We start from the raw sequence: 5,416 nt of genomic DNA, 5'->3' as shown, positions 1-5,416 counted from the left end.
TGTTAAGGGAAGCCATTTTAGCCCAAGAAAGGGTTTTTTTTGCCAAAACCCAGAAATAATTGTCAGTTTCTGGGGCCCCCCCAAAAATCCCCGTAAATCACAGCCATTTGATTTTCAGAATGCTGTAAATGGTTGTACATGGGAACTTCATCAGAACTTCAGAATTGGGTCATGATGAGTACCTCTTTTTTAATATATTTCTATTATTATTATACAATTGTATCACTGCGGCCAGTTGTTTCGCCGGATTTGGCATTGGTTACTAGTCGGGCCCCACCCAGGGGCCTAGGACGTCGTAACGTATTTTCGTAATACGCGTGCAGATCCAAGCAGTGCGGCTTTTTGCATTTGACTGATGGTGATTTTGTCAATTTTTAACTGTTTTAAATGTAATTCCAGTGCTTTTGGAATAGCACCCAGTGTGCCAATTACCACTGGAATTACCACTGCTGGTTTGTGCCATAGTCGTTGAATTTCAATTTTTAAGTCCTGGTATTTCACAATTTTTTCATGTTCCTTCTCGGCGACCCTGCTATCACCTGGTATTGCGATGTCTATGATTGTGACCTTATTTTTCTCAACCAGTGTGATGTCTGGTGTATTATGCTCCAGTATTTTGTCCGTTTGTATACGGAAATCCCACAAGATCTTGATCATCTGATTTTTGGTGACTTTTTCAGGCTTATGTTCCCACCAGTTTGTTGCTGTTTTAATATTATAATTTTTGCACAAATTCCAATGGATCATTTGTGCTACTGAATTGTGCCGCAATTTATAATCAGTCTGCGCGATTTTTTTACAGCAGCTGAGTATGTGATCAACAGTTTCATCAGCTTCTTTGCAAAGTCTGCATTTAGCATCATCAGAGGATTTTTCGATTTTGGCCTTAATGGCATTTGTGCGGATAGCTTGTTCTTGCGCAGCCAGGATTAGTGACTCTGTTTCTTTCTTTAATGTACCTGTTGTTAACCATAACCAAGTTTGTTCACTGTCCACTTTATCTTTTATTTTTTCCAGAAATTGGCCATGCAGTGCTTTGTTCTGCCAACTCTCCATTCTTGATTTTATCACATCTTTTCTGTATTCTTGTTTCGTCTGTTGGGCCTTCAGTAGATTTTTGTTCTTTACTTCGATTAATAGATGTTGTTGTTGTTGTTGTTATTATTATTATTATTATTATTTCCAAGGTTAAAATACAAAATCAAGAAAATTGGAATACGAAAACAAACAAAAGGGGGGGAAATGACAATACAAAAAAAAAGTGTATAAAACAAAACATCAAGTAGGGTTATATGCTTCTTTTGGATGCTGTGGTAACTTCGAGTGGTCGCTAAACGAGACCGGTTGTAAGTTGCGGACGGCTTGCACTGTATTCTCACCTCAGGAAAAATCCACGGGTAGGCGTGTGTGTTTGTGTGTAAGTGTAGGTGTATTTGTGTGTGTGTGTTTGTGTAGACCTCATTGGAGGTGTTTAAGAAGAGACTGGACTTATCTGAAATAGTAGGTTTCTCCTGCTTGAGCAGGGGGATGGACTAGAAGACCTCCAAGGTCCCTTCCAGCTCTATTCTGATTGATGGATTGATTGAAAAGTTGCTACAGATAGACTTAGACTGTTTTTTAAAAAAATTGAATTCTTTCTAATTAGCTGAATTATTATTTTAATTAGCTAAAAATTGAATTGTTTGGAACTATTTTTAAGTAGCCCGTGTGGTTATGCTTAGTTCTGATTTACTACCAGAAGTTTCTCCTGAGTTTTAAGAAGAAAAAAATGACTCCCTTTTGGTTCTCTCTGTAGGGGGAACAAGGATTTCCAGGGGAAGAAGGACCCCCTGGCTTACGGGTAAGAAGATCCACAAAGATTCCTTTCCTCCTTTCTCTGCTGGTATCCCGCCTTTATTATAATTTTTATTATTTTGTATAAATAACTAAAAGCGGTCAACATATTCAACGGATATTCCTCCCCTTATTTTCTTCACAACAACCCACCTGTGAGGTGGATTGGGCTGAGTGAAATGGACTAGCTGGAGGTCATCGAGCCAGCTTCCAGGTCTAAGGCGGGACTAGAACTCACCGTCTCCTGGTGATTGGTCCAAAGTCACCCAGCTGGCTTTCATACATAAGGAAGGACTAGAACTCACCGTCTCCTGGTGATTGGCCCAAAGTCACCCAGCCGGCTTTCATACATAAGGAAGGACTAGAACTCACCGTCTCCTGGTGATTGCCCAAAGTCACCCAGCTGGCTTTCATACATAAGGAAGGACTAGAACTCACCATCTCCTGGTGATTGGCCCAAAGTCACCCAATTGGCTTTCATACATAAGGAAGGACTAGAACTCACCGTCTCCTGGTGATTGGCCCAAAGTCACCCAGCTGGCTTTCATACATAAGGAAGGACTAGAACTCACCGTCTCCTGGTGATTGGCCCAAAGTCACCCAGCTGGCTTTCATACATAAGGAAAGACTGGAACTCACCGTCTCCTGGTGATTGGCCCAAAGTCACCCAGCTGGCTTTTACCCATGGCAGGACTAGAATTCACAGTCCTTTTGAGGAAGGGGAACTGAGGCCACCAGTCCATCATGGTCATATGATATTCCACTGAGCGACGGAGTTGATAGTCCCAATTGTTTTCGCTAAGTGAGGACAAACTTCATGAAAACCAAATATTTACTGATTTATTCCACTTTGCAGATTTACCAAATATATATATATATATATATATATATATATATATATATATATATATATATATATATATATATATATATATATATATATATATATATATATATATATATATATATATATATATATATTTCTTCATTCTTTTTTAAATCCAGGGTAAAAGGGGACAAGATGGTATCAAAGGAGAAAAGGTACATTTTATTCTTTTCCTGAGGAGAATTTAAATCTAGTCGTGACTCACTTTCATTGTGAATGCGGGTTGTAGCTTTATACAATAACTTGGCTTATTTTAATTCTTGCCCCAAGGTAACCTGCTCAATTTTTTCTGAACAGTGAGATGGTCATTAAGTGAGTTGCACCTAATTTTATGACTCTTTGTGCCACCATCATTAAGTGAATCACACAGTGGTTAGCAGTGGTGAAATTCAATTTTTTTCCCTACTGGTTCTGTGGGAGTGGCTTGGTGGGTGTGGCTTGGTGGGCGTGGCTTGGTGGGGATTGTGTAACTAGGTGGGCGTGGTCAGCTTTTTAAAAAAACATTTTTTAACTAGCAGTTTTCCCGAAACGGTAGTTTAAAAATGCTTTAAAAAGTAAAAAAAAAGTTCCTATGATCAGCTGTGCAACAATCAGCTGTGCCACGCGATCGTCCGAACTTTTTAAACTTTTAAAAGCATTTTTAGCTAACATTTTTAACTAACATTTTAAACTAACTAACATTTAACTAACATTTTTTAACTAAAAATGCTTTTAAAAAAGTTTTTAAAAAAGTTCCAGCTATGCCACGCGATCGTCGGAACTTTTTTTAACTTTTAAAAGCATTTTTAACTAACTTTCATTTTAAACTAATTTTTTTAACTAACTAACATTTTTAACTAAAAATGCTTTTTAAAAAGTTTTTAAAAATTTCCAGCTGTGCCACGCAATCATCGCAACTTTAAAAAATCTTTTTAAAGCCTTTTTTTAACTAACTAACATTTTTAACTATCATTTTTAACTAAAAATGCTTTAAAAAAAGTTTTTAAAAAGTTCCAGCTGTGCCACGCGATCGTTGGAACTTTTTAAAGCATTTTTAACTAACTAACATTTTTAACTAACATTGCTTTTTTTTAAAGTAACAAAAAGTTCTTATGATCAGCTGTGCAACAATCAGCTGTGCCACAGAATTATTGCAACTTTTTTTTACTTTTTTTGGCATTTTTAAACTAACTAACATTTTTAAACTAGAAAATGCTTTTAAAAAGTTTTTTAAAAAGTTCTTATTTTATTTTATTTTTCTTTATGTCCACTGAGAGCATGTGCACCAAAGACAAATTCCTTGTGTGTCCAATCACACTTGGCCAATAAAGAATTCTACTCTACTCTACTCTACTCTACTCTACTCTACTCTACTCTACTCTACTCTACTCTACTCTACTCTACTCTACTCTACTCTACTCTATTCTATTTCTATTCTATTCTGCATTCTATTGTATTCTACATTCTATTCTATACTGCATTCTATTCTATTCTATTCTATTCTATTCTATTCTATTCCACTGTATTTCTATTCTATTCTGCATTCTATTCTATTCTGCATTCTATTCTACATTGTATTCTATTCTATTCTGCATTCTATTCTACTGTATTTCTATTCTATTCTGCATTCTATTCTATTCTGCATTCTATTGTATTCTACATTCTATTCTATACTGCATTCTATTCTATTCTATTCTGCATTCTATTCTATTTCTATTCTGCGTTCTATTCTTTTCTATTCTACATTCTATTCTATTCTGCATTCCATTCTATTCTACATTCTATTCTGCATTCTATTCTGCATTCTACTCTATTCTATTCTATTTCTATTCTATTCTGCAATCTATTCTATTTCTATTCTATTCTACATTGTATTCTATTCTATTCTGCATTCTATTCTGCATTCTATTCTATTTCTATTCTATTCTGCATTCTATTCTATTCTGCATTCTATTCTATTCTACTATTTCTATTCTATTCTATTCTATTCTGCATTCTACTCTATTCTATTCTATTTCTGTTCTATTCTAACACTTTCCCACCCTTGCCTACCCCTGTGTTGAACGATTCATAGCAGGATTAAAGCTGTTTCAAGTCAACCTGCCTTTTGCAATTGAGTGGTGGTAATTGTGCCAATGCCAATGGCCTTCAAATCATCATCATCATAATAATAATTGCCATTATTATTATTATTATTATTAGGGACTTCCAGGCCCCGAGGGACCAAAAGGAGACAAAGTAAGTAAAACAAAAAATGAATAGAACAAACCATCTCTACGCTAATAGAATAAGCTTGTATCTGATGACGATTATGTTATCCATTCAACCATATCCGACTTTCGGGCGATTCACTGGGCCATATCTTCCAATCTTATATTACATAATAACCAGAGGTAGGTTACTACCGGTTCGGCTGAACCGGTAGTGGTTTGGCGGCCTGGGTCGCTGGAACCGGCAGAGGAGAGGAGAGCAATGGAAATCTATGGGCCGGTCCTTGGGACGGAAGAGCCAATGCTGCTAGCGAAGTCCCACCCTAGTTCTGGGGATCAAAGGCAGGGGGCAGAGATGAGTAGGTGTGCAGAAGACCAGAGGGGAGAGGAGAGCAGTAGAAATCTATGGGACGGTCCTTGGGACGGAAGATCCCTGAGTGTCTGACGTGCAGATGTGCAGAAGACAGAGGAGAGGAGAGCAGTGGAAATCTATAGGCCGGTCCTTGGG

The 5,416-nt window shown here is 37.1% G+C and overlaps 1 long non-coding RNA gene across 1 annotated transcript; it reads left to right on the top strand.

Moving 5' to 3' along the window:
- The first annotated feature begins 1,793 nt into the window (after window positions 1-1,793).
- LOC148044005 (uncharacterized) lies at window positions 1,794-4,937 on the top strand. The gene is made up of 3 exons (XR_015697640.1): window positions 1,794-1,840; window positions 2,839-2,874; window positions 4,901-4,937. It is a non-coding gene; the product is annotated as an uncharacterized LOC148044005 (long non-coding RNA).
- The last annotated feature ends 479 nt before the right edge of the window (window positions 4,938-5,416 follow it).

The sequence above is a fragment of the Thamnophis sirtalis genome, unplaced genomic scaffold (genome assembly GCF_051295495.1).
Source record: "Thamnophis sirtalis isolate CommonGarterSnake01/CBP01778 unplaced genomic scaffold, rThaSir2_p1.2 scaffold_9, whole genome shotgun sequence".
In the NCBI taxonomy this organism is placed as follows: Eukaryota; Metazoa; Chordata; class Lepidosauria; order Squamata; family Natricidae; genus Thamnophis; species Thamnophis sirtalis.
This window is presented reverse-complemented; position numbering and strand designations above follow the sequence as displayed.